The sequence below is a fragment of the Bos taurus genome, chromosome 16, assembly GCF_002263795.3.
Source record: "Bos taurus isolate L1 Dominette 01449 registration number 42190680 breed Hereford chromosome 16, ARS-UCD2.0, whole genome shotgun sequence".
Lineage (NCBI taxonomy): Eukaryota > Metazoa > Chordata > Mammalia > Artiodactyla > Bovidae > Bos > Bos taurus.
In genome coordinates this window covers 55,442,338-55,457,087 of record NC_037343.1, presented here as the reverse complement: position 1 = coordinate 55,457,087, position 14,750 = coordinate 55,442,338, and the positions used below count along the sequence as shown (strand labels likewise).

At 38.5% G+C, this 14,750-nt stretch overlaps 1 long non-coding RNA gene and 1 other non-coding gene across 4 annotated transcripts in view; both read right to left on the bottom strand.

Moving 5' to 3' along the window:
* Window positions 1-14,750, bottom strand: part of LOC112441850 (uncharacterized) — a 74,094-nt gene that overhangs the window by 9,613 nt on the left and 49,731 nt on the right. For 2 of the 3 annotated variants that reach the window (XR_009490880.1, XR_003029770.2), the window contains exons 3-5: window positions 11,715-11,800; window positions 11,382-11,479; window positions 9,969-10,896 (exon numbers count right to left, since the gene is read on the bottom strand). This is a non-coding gene — a long non-coding RNA (uncharacterized lncRNA). Of the gene's footprint in view, window positions 1-9,968; window positions 10,897-11,381; window positions 11,480-11,714; window positions 11,801-14,750 lie in introns of those variants that run through there. The other variant, XR_009490879.1, reaches the window with a different exon arrangement.
* On the bottom strand, window positions 8,019-8,120 carry LOC112441937 (U6 spliceosomal RNA). Its single transcript, XR_003029891.1, has one exon. It is a non-coding gene; the product is annotated as a U6 spliceosomal RNA (small nuclear RNA).

Sequence of the window (14,750 nt, the reverse complement as noted above, 5' to 3'; positions counted from 1 at the left end):
TAGGAGTAAAACTACCATATGACCCAACGATCCCACTACTGGGCATATACCCTGAGAAAACCATAATCCCAAAAGACACATGTACCCCAATATTCACTGAAGCACTATTTACAATAGCTAGAATATGGAAGTAACCTAGATGTCCATCGACAGATGAATGAATAAAGAAGTTGTGGTACATATATACAATTGAATGTTACTCAGTCATGAAAAGGAATGGATTTGAGTCAGTTTTAATGAGGTAGATGAAACTAGAGCCTGTTGTACAGAGTGAAGTAACTTAGAAAGGGAAAAACAAGTACTGTGTATTAACACATATATAGAATCTAGAAAAATGGTACTAATTAGCCTTTTTGCAGGGCAGGAATAGAGATGTAGACTTAAAGAACAGACTTGTGAATACAGAGGGGGAAGAAGAGGGTGGGACGAATTGAGAGAGTAGCATTGAAACGTGTACCCTACCATATATAAAATAGATAGCTGATGGGAAGTTGTTGTAGAACACAGGGAGCTCAACCTGGTGCTCCCTGACAACCTAGAGGGGTAGGATGGGGTGCGGGGTGGGAAGGAGGTTCAAGAGGAAGGGGACATATTTATACTTACGGCCAACTCATGTTGTAGTATGGCAGAAACCAACACAACACCAAATTATCCTCCAACCAAATTATCCTCCAACCAAAAATAAATTTCAATAAAAAGCAAAAAAAATTTTCAGTTTTAAAGAACACAGACTCTATTTAGTGTAATCAATTAATCATCTTTTTCTCATCTGCAGAGAACCAGAAGTCTCAACCCATCCATTCTTATCTTTGCTTTAAAGTAGCAAATGAGAGGTTAGTAAGGAGTAAGAGGCAGCACCACTTAAAGTCACAGTGAAGAATCTCAGCTGGCCCCCAAAAAACAGTTCCTCTAAAGAGATCCAGGGCATCATCAGAAGCCTTGACCAGGTACCTGGTCCAAGCCTGGCCACCTGAATTGAAAGCCCCATGCCTTGCTCTTCAATTATGGGGTAAAAAAGACGTTTAGGCCATTGTTAGGGCATGGAGACAGCCTCCTTTCACTCTTTTTCCTCCAAAATTTAATAGCTTTTTTGAGATTGAAATGACACAGAATGAATTGTACATATTTAAGTGTACAATTTGATACCTCTTGACATATGTATTTATGAAATTATTTGTGAAAATATTACCATGATCAAAATAATGAATATCCATCACCCCAAGTTTTCTCATGCCTCTTTTTAATCCCTCCCTCTTATCTCTTCCTGTCTGCTTCTGACCTGCTGCTGCTAAGTCGCTTCAGTCGTGTCCAACTCTGTGCGACCCCATAGACGGCAGCCCACCAGGCTCCCCCGTCCCTGGGATTCTCCAGGCAAGAACACTGGAGTGGGGTGCCATTTCCTTCTCCAATGCATGAAAGTGAAAAGTGAAAGTGAAGTCGCTCAGTCGTGTCGGACTCTTCTCGACCCCATGGACTGCAGCCTACCAGGCTCCTCCGCCCATGGGATTTTCCAGGCAAGAGTACTGGAGTGGGTTGCCATTGCCTTCTCCAGCTTTCTGTCCTAGGCAACCTCTAATTTACTTTCTGACTCAATATGTCAGTAAATTTGGAAAACTCAGCAGTGGCCACAGGACTGGTAAAGGTCAGTTTTCATTCCAATCCCAAAGAAGGGCAGTGCCAAATAATGTTCAACCTACCAGGCAATTGCGCTTGTTTCTCATGCTAGTAAAAGTTATGCTCAAAATCCATCAAGTTAGGCTTCAGCAGTACATGAACCAATAACTTCCAGATGAACAAGCTGGGTTTAGAAAAGGCAGAGGAAACAGAAATCAAATTGCTAACATTTGCTGGATCATAGAGAAACCAAGGGAATTCCAGAAAAACATCTACTTCTGCTTTATTCACTATGTTGCTAAAGCCTTTTATTGTGTGCATCACAGTGAAATAGATTCTTAAAAAGATGGTAATAACAGACCATCTTCCCTGTCTCCTGAGAAACTTGAATGCAGGAAAAGAAGCAACAATAGAACAACTGACTGGTTCAAAATTGGGAAAGGAGTACATCAAGGCTGTATATTGTCACCCTGTTTATTTAACTTATACGCAGAGGACATCATGCAAAATGCCAGGCTGGATAAATCACAAGCTGGAATCAGTATTTCCAGGAGAAATATTAACAACCTGAGATATGCAAAGGATACCACTCCAGAGGCAGAAATTGAAGAGGAACTAAAGAACCTCTTGAGGGGTAAAAGAGGAGAGTGAAAAGACTGGCTTAAAACTCAACATTCAAAAAACTAAAATCATGGCATCCGATCCCATCACTTCATGGCAAATAGAAGGGTAAAAGTAGAAGCAGTGACAGATTTTATTTTGTTGGGCTCCAAAATCACTGTGGATGGTGACAGCAGCCATGAAATTAAAAGATGCTTGCTACTTGGAAGGAAAGCTATGACAAACCTAGACAGTACATTAAAAAGCAGAGACATCACTTTGCTGACAAAGGTCTGTATAGTCAAAGCTATGGTTTTTCCAGTGGTCACATATGGATGTGAGATTTGGACCCTAAGGAAGGTTGGGCTCTGAAGAACTGATGCTTTTGGACTGTGATGTTGCAAAAGACTCTCAAGAGTCCATTGGACTGCAGGGAGATCAAACCAGTCAATCCTAAAGGAAATCCACCCTGAATATTCATTGGAAGGACTGATGCTGGAGCTGAAACTCCAATACGATAGCCATCTGATGTGAAGAGCTGACTTTTTGGGAAAAAACCTGATACTGGGAAAGATAGAAGATAAAAGGAGAAGGGCAGGCAGAGGATGAGATGGTTGGATAGCATCACCGACTCAATGGACATGCATCTGAGCAAACTCCAGGAGATAGTGAAGGACAAGGGAGCCTGGCATGCTGCAGTCCATGGTGTCCCAAAGAGTTGGACATGACGTAGCAACTGAACAACAACAACATAGGATTATGTTTGAAATTCACAAATTATGTTTGTAAAATACATAATTCCAAGTATAAAATACATAAAATACAAGTATTGCTTGTATTTTCTAGAATTTTTTTAAAATATAATCACACACTCTTTTTTTGTCTGGCTTCTTGCTTTCAGCATAATTATTTTGAAATTTATGTACATTGTTGTGTGCTTCCCAGGCGACTGGTGGTAAAGAGCCTGCCTGCCAATGTAGGAGACAAAAGAGAGGTGGGTTCTATCCTTGGTTCTGGAAGACCCCCTGGAGGAGAGCATGGCAACCCATTCCACTATTCTTGCCCGGAGAATCCCCATGGACTGAGAAGCCTGGAGGGCTACAGTCCATAGGGTCGCACAGAATTGGACACGACTGAAGCAACTAAGCACTCACGCACGCATATGAATACTATTCAGCCATAAAAATGATGAAATATTGCCATTTGCAGCAACATAGACGGACCTAGAAACTAACATATTAAATGCAATAAAAGTCAGTGAAAAACAAATATATTATGTATATGTGGAATCTAAAAATTAATACAAATGAACTTATTTGCAAAACAGAAACAGATTTACAGACATAGAAAACAAACTTATGGTCACGAAAAGGAAAGGGATGGAGAGATAAATTAGGAATATGAGATTAACACATAGACAGTACTATATACACAATAGATAAATAACAAGAATATACTGTCTAGCACTGGGAACTATATTCAAATCTTGTAATAGCCTATAATGGAAAAGAATATTAAAAAGTATATATATACACACATATATATATAAAACACTGTTGTACACCTGAAACATTGTAAATCAACTGTAGTTCAATTTTTTAAAAAGCAGGAGAGGAAAAAAGATGAACAAAATAGCTAAGACTGTTCTGCATTATAATTTAAATTCTAAGTTCATTGTGTGTGAGAGTTGTGTTATGTAGGAAAATCATGAAAATGTTTCTTTTCCTTCTTGTTGGTACCACTCTGGAAACTGACGTTTGTCCTTGGCAGATCAATGTGTGTTTGTGTGCCTGATTTGATGATTGTCTACTAAATCCTCAGAATAACAAGGCTCTTTCTAGATACTAGACTATGCAGCTGGACTTAGAATAGAAAGTACACCTGGAACCGCCATGCCTTTTCCATGGTATTATTCTAGACTGGTCCCATCATGGCATCTGGTCCCATCACTTCATGGGAAATAGATGGGGAAACAATGGAAATAATGACAGACTTTATTTTGGGGAGCTCCAAAATCACTGCAGATGGTGACTGAAGCCATGAAATTAAAAGACACTTGCTCCTTGGAAGAAAAGCTATGACCAACCTAGACAGCATATTAAAAAGCAGAAACATTACTTTGCTGACACAGGTCCATCTAGTCGAAGCTATGGTTTTTCCAGTAGTCAGGTATGGATGTGAGAGTTGGACTATAAAGAAAACTGATGTCAAAGTGTTGATGGTTTTGAATTGTGGTGTTGGAAAAGACTCTTGAGAGTCCCTTGGACTGCAAGGAGATCCAACCAGTCCATCCTATAAGAAATCAGTCCTGAATATTCATTGGAAGAACTGATGCTGAAGCTGAAACTCATACTTTTGCCACTTGATGCAAAGAACTGACTCATTTGAAAAGACCCTGATGCTGGGAAAGATTGAAGGTCAGAGGAGAAGGGGACAACAGAGGATGAGATGGTTGGATGGCACCACCGACTTGATGGACGTGAATTTGAGCAAGCTCTGGGAGTTGGTGATAGACAGTGAAGCCTGGTGTGCTGCAGTCCATGGGGTAGCAAAGAGTCGAACATGACTGAGTGACTGAACTGATTCTAGACTGAAATATTCAAGGTGGGGAAACATGTTGCTGGGAGATACTCAGATCCATAGACTATCAGGAGAGGAAAGGAGGTTGTGAACTATAATCTACAATTCAAACAAACCATTAGCAGCGGAAAAATGAAGAGTGTTTTCTGACTGGACAGAGAATGCCTTTCTGAGCAACAGAGTGCAGGTGGGTGAATCCATAATGGACGTGGCGCAAACCTCTTCTTACCCTTCATTTTCCTAAGTATACTAAGGAAAGTGATTCCAGTGAGTGGGCAAGGGAAATCTGAGGTTTGGGTTGTGCCCTGAAGAGGATGAATAGAGAACTCTGAGAGCACATATGAGTGACATCCAAGGAAGGAGGGCTCTGAAGGAATGCTTCCCATAGGAGAAGACATCTGAGCCGCATTTTGGATTAATAACATTTTCCATAAACTGTCTAGCAAAACCAAGTATATGTAACTTTGTTCTGTATTTTCCTAGTCTTCTGTAAATGTGTTATCACACTTCCATAACTTTAAATAGGAAAGAGAAAAAAAGAAATCTTGACGAGCAGAGTTTTTAGGAAACTGATGCATAGATAGGTGAATATATTTCCCCAGAGAAAATGAAGCATATGGTCGGGTATCTGATTTGGCAATATGACAGAATATTTGAAATTGGGACTCTCCAGTAGAAGACAGCATATGGTCACTGGAAGCACAGGGTGTAGTTTGGGAGAAGGCACTAAGGTGTGAGCCAAAGAAACGGTGAGTGACTGCACTGGGATGAAGCAAATGTCTAAAGCCATCAGCATTGACTGCAGAGAGTTAAAAATAGCACTAAATAGAAGCCAACCAAGATCCCCTGCAGAGTTTCTCACCCACTCTCCTCTCTCTGATGTGACAGATATCAACAGCCTCCAGCAACGCCCACCAGGTAGGCTTTAGAAGTGGGTGATGATAGATTTTGAGGCAACAGTGGACATGAGGGTCAGCAAAAAAACAGTGAAGTAGTTGGGAAACAGACAGCAAATCCTGCTGCAAAGATACTGATTACACCTCTCTCAACTCCCACCTGGGACAAAGGCCAGCATTGTAAATATTTTACTTAATAGTTTATATGTCCCTCAGAAGACAGGATACAAAAGATGTTCTTTCTTTTTGAAAGGGAAACAATATTTTTAACCTAAAGAGAAAATGGAGGGATGGGTGGGAGGGAGGCTTGAGGGAGGGGACATATGTATCCTTAGAGCTGATTCACATTGTTGTGCAGCAGAAGCTAACACAACATCGTAAGGCAATTGTCCTCCAATTGAAAATATATCCTATGATAAACCATAATGGAAAAGGATATTTTAAAAAGAATATATATATATATATGTACACAACCAAATCACTTTGTTGTATAACAGGAATTAATGACAATGTAAATCAACAATGCTTCAATAAAAATAAAAAGAGAAAATGGATTAGATCAATTACATTTTGGTACCACCTACTTGACTTCCTCCTCTGCAAGGCATTAACTCCTAAACACCTGTATTTAAAATAGTGTAATATTATTATGGTACTTCATGGGATAAGAGAAAATAAATTTTAAAAATCTAAGGACTTCTTGAAAAGGGAATAAAAGGGTGAAAATCAACCAGAAACCTAATTCGGGGAGGAAATAATTTGTAAAAATCAAATAGGTAGATAATGGTGACAAAGCAAATCATGACATTTCTTAGAGGGGGTGATAAATTTTCAGAATCTGAGTTTACTTCTTTGCATTTCATGACATAATGAAGTAGTTAATCTCATACATTCATGTTGAATAAAACAGGTAACTTGACAGGAGCAAACACTTTTTTAAAGTTTTTATTTTTTATTGGAATATAACTGATTAGCAATGTTGGGATAGTTTCAGGAGGTCAGCAAAGGACCTCAACCATACATTTACATGTATCTATTCTCCCCCAAATTCCCCTCCCATCCAGGCTGTCACATAATATTGAGTAGAGTTCCCTGTGCTATACAGTAGGTTCTTCCTGGTTACCCATTTTAAATATAGCAGTGTGTACATGTCCATACAAACTCCTTAACTATCCTTCCCTACAACCTTCCCCCCAGCAATCTTAAGTCCGTTCTCTAAGTCTGTGAGTCTGTGTAAGTTTATTTGTATAATTTCTTTTTAGATTCCACAGGTAAGTGATGTCATACAATATTTCTCCTTCTCTGTCTGACTTACTTCACTCAGCATGACAAACTCTAGGTCCATCCATGTTTCTGCAAATGGCATTATTTTACATTTTAATGACTGAGCAATATTCCATTGTATATATGTACCACATTTTCTTTATTCATTCCTCTGTTGATGGACATTTAGGCTGCTTCCATGTCTTGGCTATTGTAAACAGTGCCACAGTGAACATTGGGGTGCGTGTATCCTTTCAGATCATGTTTTTAAGAGCAGATAATTTTAAAAAGAAGGAAAACAAGGCCAAAAAAATACATTAAAATATTTAGCCTCACTAGTAATCAATAACAATGAGATAATGTCTTTATCAAGTTAATAAAAATTAAAAAAAAAACAATAATGCTCAGGGTTGTTGAGGGTAGAACTGTATAGTCTCACAGGTGGCTAGAGGGAGCATAAAAGGTATGACTTTTCTGGGAAGCAAAATATAAGAAAAATCTCAAAAATGAGCCGAGCATCTGATGTAGAATTTTATTTCTAATATTTATTTTGGGGAAATAAACAGAAGGGATACAGTCCATAGGGTTGCAGAGTCAGACACGACTGCAGCAACTTAGCATGAATGTTTAAGGCCAGATATAAAATTTTAATAGTATTGTTTACAAAGCTGAAAACGTCCAAGAGTTAATTAATGAATGTGATGATATTTCTATCCATTAAGTGTGCAGTCATTTAAAATTATACCTATATGCATATACCTGGGAAGAAATTCATAATGCTAATAATAAAGTAGGTTCTGAAATTGTATAGTTTGACTTCAAATTTTTTTAAATTTATAACTATAGACATGAATGCTTACCCCCAAAAAAGCCCAAAATGTTAGCAGTGACAGAATTATGGATACCTATTCTATCCTCTGATATTTTCTATTTTTCTTTAATAAAGATGTACTATTTATGTAACAATATTTTAATAATTAAAGCATAATTGATATACAATATCATTCGTTTCAGCTGTACATCATAGTAATTATAGTCATTGAAATGGTCACTGTGATAAGTCTAAAAAATGTGGAATGCTTCACAAATTTGCTTCCTTACACAGGGGCTATTCTAATCTTCTCTATATCATTCCAATTTTAGTGTAAATGTTGCCAAAGTAAGCACTATAATAACATTTTAATGACTACTTTATGAACAGAAGTATTTTCACTCAAGGTTTTCTCTCCAAAGAACGAAAAAAATCAGAATGCAGGAGTGTGAGGATGTCCAGAAGATGAAGCTGAATGAGAATTGCATGTGTTCAAGAGTCTAACTTTCAGGAAAAACAATGAAGAACTTTTATACATGCTCCAGAAATGATTAATTCAGCAAAGATTTTTTTAGGTCATCATTTTATTCTATTTTTCTGGCTTAAAAAATTCTTCATCTGGAGAACTACACTTTCATAAATTGGGGGATATAGGATGAGATGGAGTGGGGAAATTCAAATATTTTCTGTCAGCAGCTTTACTTCTGTCAGTGTTTATCTCATCACCAAGGAAAAATGGTTCACAATAGTCTTCAACCATCAGAAATATCTCAAGATTTCAAATATACAGTAAGAACCATCATACAGATGCTTTTATAGCACCTTTCAAAATGTTAACATCAAACAGCATCTGTAATAACCTTATGTTGTGTTGTTAGTCCCTCAGTCGTGTCGGACTCTGCGACCCCATGGACTGTAGCCCACTAGGCTCCTCTGTCCATGGGACTTTCCAGGCAAGAATACTGGAGTGGGTTGCCATTTCCTTCTCCAGTGGATCTTCCTGACCCAGGAATCAGGCCTGGGTATCCTGCCTCACAGGCAGATTCTTTACCACCTGGGCCACCCAGGGAAGCCCATATAAGCTATATCAAAGCAGTGTGATTCATAGGTCATCATGAAATGCAGGTTTCCAAACTATACACAAAAGTGTCTGTTTTAGCCAAGGTTCTCAGTAGCAGTAGTTAGAAACCAGTTCTCACGGATTTAAGCAGATCAATAGTGGATTAAAAGGATATTGGGTTGCTTCTGCTGCTAAGTCACTTCAGTCGTGTCCGACTCTGTGTGACCCCATAGACAGCAGCCCACCAGGCTCCCCCATCCCTGGGATTCTCCAGGCAAGAACACTGGAGTAGGTTGCCATTTCCTTCTCCAATGCATGAAAGTGAAAAGTGAAAGTGAAGTCACTCAGTCGTGTCTGACCCTCAGCGACCCCATGGACTGCAGCCTACCAGGCTCCTCCATCCATGGGATTTTCCAGGCAAGAGTACTGGAGTGGGGTGCCATTGCCTTCCCCAGGATATTGGGTTATACTTCCATAATTTTTGAAAATGATATTGAGTGCCTCACAGAATTGCTAGGAATGTTTGAAAAACTAAGCTTGAAGTCAAGCAGTAGGGATAAACCACCCACAGAACTGATCTGATGAAGGAGCTGGCTAGAATAACCAACCATCCTGGTTTTCCTGGGGTCGAATGATTTCCAGAGATTCAGAGGTTTCCATGCTAAGACTGGGTAAGAGCTATGCAAGCTGTGAGAAGAGGGTTCCCCCCGCACCCCCCGAGCCAGTGCCAGGGACATCAGGCTAGACCACACAGTCTGCCATTTGGCTACCTCTACACTGGAAATGGTAGATTGCAGTAATCTTTCCTGCCAGTAGATTAAGAGAGAGAGATGGTTGCTTGTATCTTCAGGTTTGAGTCAAAAGTACAGCAGAGATATCTGATTGAAAAGCCTGGGTCATGGGTCATATGCCTTTACCCTAGCTGCAAGGAAGGCAGAGAAAGATTATTTGACATCTTCTACTATGGGAGACATCTTTGCTTACCACCAAGGTTTACACAGTGAGGAATTCTCTAGATAGAGGAAAGCAGTGCAGGTGACCCAAATAATGACCAGTTCCCCTACAGAATCCAAATTATTAATCTTTTTAACTCTCTAACATTACTTGAGGACACTAAGGCAATCATTTGTCTTTTTTTTTTTTTTGTCGATCAATTGGCTGACTATATTGACAGGATTCTGATTGGTTACATGTTAAAGAAAACATACAATACAAAATGCAGAAAAAGTTCATTCCGTCCCTTCCCACTAACCCCCACCTTATGCAAACATAAACACTCCTAAACACTAAACCCTAAACACTCGTCATCGTGCTTTGGCCAGAACACGACTCAGAACCAAAGGTCAGGGTGACCAAGGATGAAACAGAAGGGGGCTGTGAGCAATGGGTTCATGGCTGTCACAATAATGCGAATGCTGTGAGTCTCCCACTGTGATTCAGTGGGTGAGAGAGGCACTGCAGCCTGATGACCAACAGTTGAGGGAAGAGCTGCCCCTCCCTTCTCTGGCCCCTCCGGCCTTCCCTTCCTCTCAGAACCAAGAGCACTCCAAACACAGTAAGGATATGGATGCTCCTGCTGACATTGTAGTTTCTTTGATTTAAATTAAGTTTTAAAAGTCAGACTAACAACATGTCACTGTAATACTATTACCTGATTACCTGATCACACAATATTAATTACCTGATCACACAATAGTTTATGTTTGCTAAAAATTTTATAACTATATGACAAACATAATCCTATATTTAGGTTGTAAAAAGTTTAATCCTCTGATTTTTATCCACCACAATGGATTGTTCCCTTTTCATTATTTTCTCAGGAGAAATCTTTTCTCCCTTTTGTTTTTAATATTTTTAATATGTCTAGAGAAGACAAATATTTGCCAAGGAGAAATGGATTTGAATGGAAAACTTTTATCAAGGACAAATGTTAAGAACAGTAATGGACAATGTGTCTGCGTAACTCTTTGGCCTTCACTCTTACATTTGTTGTGGTTAAGTGACTTGAGCAAAGGATTTCAAATCAGCACTTGTATACTTTTCGTAGCTGTTCATTTCTCTTGCAGAATGACCTGGAACAAACCCATTAAAATTTTTTTGTCTTATCTTCATATACTGAACTATAAAAGTGAAAATGCCCATAATAGATCAAAGATACAGTTTTTAACTGATTATAAACAACAAAACAACAGACTCAGAGCCTGGTCCTGCCTTTCATGGTGTAATTGTGCATTCTTGAGAATATCACTTAAATTCTCACATGTCAATTTCTTTGATCTATAAATGATAATAATATCTATACTATTTCAAAATATATATGAGAAAAAGATTTTTAAAAGTATAGAACAATAAGTGCAAAGTGTTATTATTGAATGACTCTTTCAGGATTTAGTGCTAAAAATGCAGAATGCTTCCTTTTATTTTATCTGGAAAATATGTCTCTGAAAATAAATTTAAAATTATAGAAGCTAATAGATAAATCCTTTCACATTTATAGTTATCTTCTGCATGGTAGATTTTTAAGTGGTAATTATTAATTCAGTTTTCTTACACTTACCGTTTCCTAAACTCCATTTTTTCAAAAGCTTTCTGAATTATATTTATAGTCTCTGAAGTCCTGGGGATGCTCTTCTGTGGTTTTTTCTTTTTTTTAACCTAAGATGTCCAAGATAAGATTGCATACAAGAGACAACCATTAATACAGGAAATAGTAGCAAATGATTCTACTTAAAATAATTGCCCCCTAATGGAAGTATAGAATGTAAACTCCATTTATACTGAGAAGAACAAATGGGGAGGAGGAGAATCTGTTGAAAGAGATTTGCTTGACAAATATACCATATCTACTTTGTGAAATTACCAAGTGCCTAAGGACTAGAAAAGTACTCACATGCCCCCAATGAAGAGGCTCCTTTGTTTCCTTGATAGCTGGCCCTTTGAACAGTGTCTGGATAATCTCACATTAACTCTCTGGAGCTGTAAATTTATAGATTAAAAATTGCTGATATAGGACAGCCATGTGATTAATCAAGATACCAGAAATATAAGCAAGCAGGCAAGAGGCATATTCTGGCAGCTTCATAACTGGGGCTTTTGGGTAGGGAAAGAATATCTCAATCCCACTCCTTTACAAAAGTCCTTTCTATATCTCAGCCTTCGCTGTCTAAACCTAAATAGAATTCCTTTCTATTTTTAATCCCCTTTCAACATAGTGAAAGCAGAATTTACACACCAGATTTTGCCTTTTATCCATCAGCACTTTAGTTGAAGACAAACTACACTGCCTGTTAATCTCAAGTGGGATAAACCCTTCTGACTTTTCTCTCACACCTACTTTAAGTGTGTTTATCACAGAAGTTTGGCTTAAGCAATTGGTTTGATTTGCAGAGCTGGTACTGCCTATTTCTCTGGGTGACCTTGGGCGAGCTCTCAGATTCTTTTCATAGAGAATGTGATATAGTTAATAAAGAACTATGTGATCTGTCTTGCTCATGATGAAAACTTTTTGTTGGTTGATTTCTTGATTGCGAGGCAGAGCTTAGATTCACAGTGCTGAAGAGAGTAGATCCTATTTGTAGAGTTAAATATTCAATTCAGGATTGTTAATACCTAAGAATATGACGGAATTTGACTTACTTCTTCATGAGGCTAAAACATGCAAAACCCTACACATTAATACGAGTAGAATGCAGGTGATACCACACTATGTCCTGAAAGAACTATAAAGATGTGTAAGAAATAATCCCTGGTCACAAGGATATCACAGCCTAGTAATGACTTGCTACAATAACTTCTGACACATTTTTAAAAGATTCAGTTCAGGGTCTTCCCTGGTGATCCAGTCACTAAGATTCCATCCTCCTACTGCAGGGACCCCAGGTTCAATCCCTGGTCAGGGAACTAGATCCCACATGCTGCAACTAAGAGTTCCCAGGCCACAGCTAAAGATCCTGCATGCTGCAACAAAGACCCGGGACAGCCAAATAAATAAATAAAAGACTCAATTTAAAATACAATTGAACACAGGCATATATATAAACATAATTCATTAAAATGCACATCTGTTTTGTGCACTGTCTGTATGACTCTTTAACAATAAAATTATCTACAGATAAAAGCAAAACAAAACAAGAATACAATTGAGACTATTCACCATGTTCAAGGCATGGTTAAAAAAATAATAATTCCTATTGCAGTGTTCTAAATAATTTTTATGAAATATGATTATCAATTAAATTTTTGTCTTTCTTTTATAAACGTCAGTAAGTTTTACAGGATATTTAAAACAGAGAAGAGTCCTAAGTCCTTCCACCTATCATTTCTCTGTTTCCAAAGACAATAACTCTCAACTCTTTGTGATTTTCTTCATATGAGCTTCCACACTGCAAATAAAACACTTGGATTGCTGGTAGCTCAGACAGTAAAGAATCAACCTGCAGTGCAAGAGATCTGGGTTTGATTCCTGGGTTGGGAAGATCGCCTGGAGAAGGAAAAGGCTACCCACTCCAATTTTCTTGCTGGGATCAGAGGAGCCTGGTGGGCTACAGCCCATGGAGTCTCAGAGTCGAATATGACTGAGTGGATTTCACTTTCACTATTGCTATACCATGTTCTTTCTGTTGTAGGGATTCTCTGTTGTTTTCATTCAGTTCAGTTCAGTCATTCGTCGTGTCTGACTCTGTGAGACCCCATGGACTGCAGCACGCCAGGCTTCCCTGTCCATCATCAACTCCTGGAGCTTGCTCAAACTCAAGTCCATCGAGTCGGTGATACCATTCAACCATCTCATCTTCTGTCATCCCCTTCTCCTCCTGCCCTCAATCTTTCCCAGCATCAGGGTCTTTTCTAATGAGTTGGCTCTTTGCATCAGGTGGCCAAAGTATTGGAGTTTCAGCTTCAACATCAGTCCTTCCAATGAATATTCAGAACTGATTTCCTTTAGGATTGACTGATTTGATCTTCTTGCAGTCCAAGGGACTCTCAAGAGTCTTCTCCAACACCACAGTTCAAAAGCATCAATTCTTCAGCACTTAGATTTCTTCATGGTCCAACTCTCACATCCATACATGACTACTGAAAAAACCATAGTTTTGACTATGTGGACTTTTGTTGGTAAAGTAATGTCTCTGCTTTTTAATATGCTGTCTAGGTTGGTCATAGCTTTTCTTCCAATAAGCAAGTGGTCTTCGAATATCATGGCTGCAGACACCATCTGCAGTGATTTTTAGAGCCCAGAAACATAAAGTGTGTCACTGTTTCCATTGTTTCCAAATCTATTTGCCATTAAGTGATAGGATCTGATGCCATGATCTTAGGTTTTTTTGAATGTTGAGTTTTAAGCCAGCTTTTTCACTCTCCTCTTTCACTTTTATCAAGAGTCTTCCCTCACTCCATCACAATTAAACAGAGACACACACAATCATGATAAGTTCCCATTCCTCATCATCCCAATATAGTGATTAGATAAATGTATACTGTTTCTATTATGATTATATATGCTTTCAGAACAGTGATCAACTAGGGCCATTTTTGCAAAATATTTTGCTTTCTCTAGAGTTGATAACTTCTATGTAAGTTTAGTTAATATTCTAATCCCTAATTCAGTCAAACAGTCAGGTACTTAAATTCATTAATGTATACTATCAGTTTCATCTTCCTAAATATTTCTATCCCCAGCCTCTGACCTACTCCAGCTCGGATTTGTTGCATAGCTATGGTCCTAAGATCTCCCTTGGCAAACACCTTGGAGAATCCTTCACTCCTGTCCTATGAAGATGTCCTGATTGAAACACAACCTTCATTAAGTTCATGAGAAAGGATATATACATGGAAAATAAGTTTTTTGAGACCTTGCATGTCTGAAAATGCCTTTTCCCCCTTCTACTTGCATACTGAGTATAGGATTCTAGGTCGGAAATAATTTTCC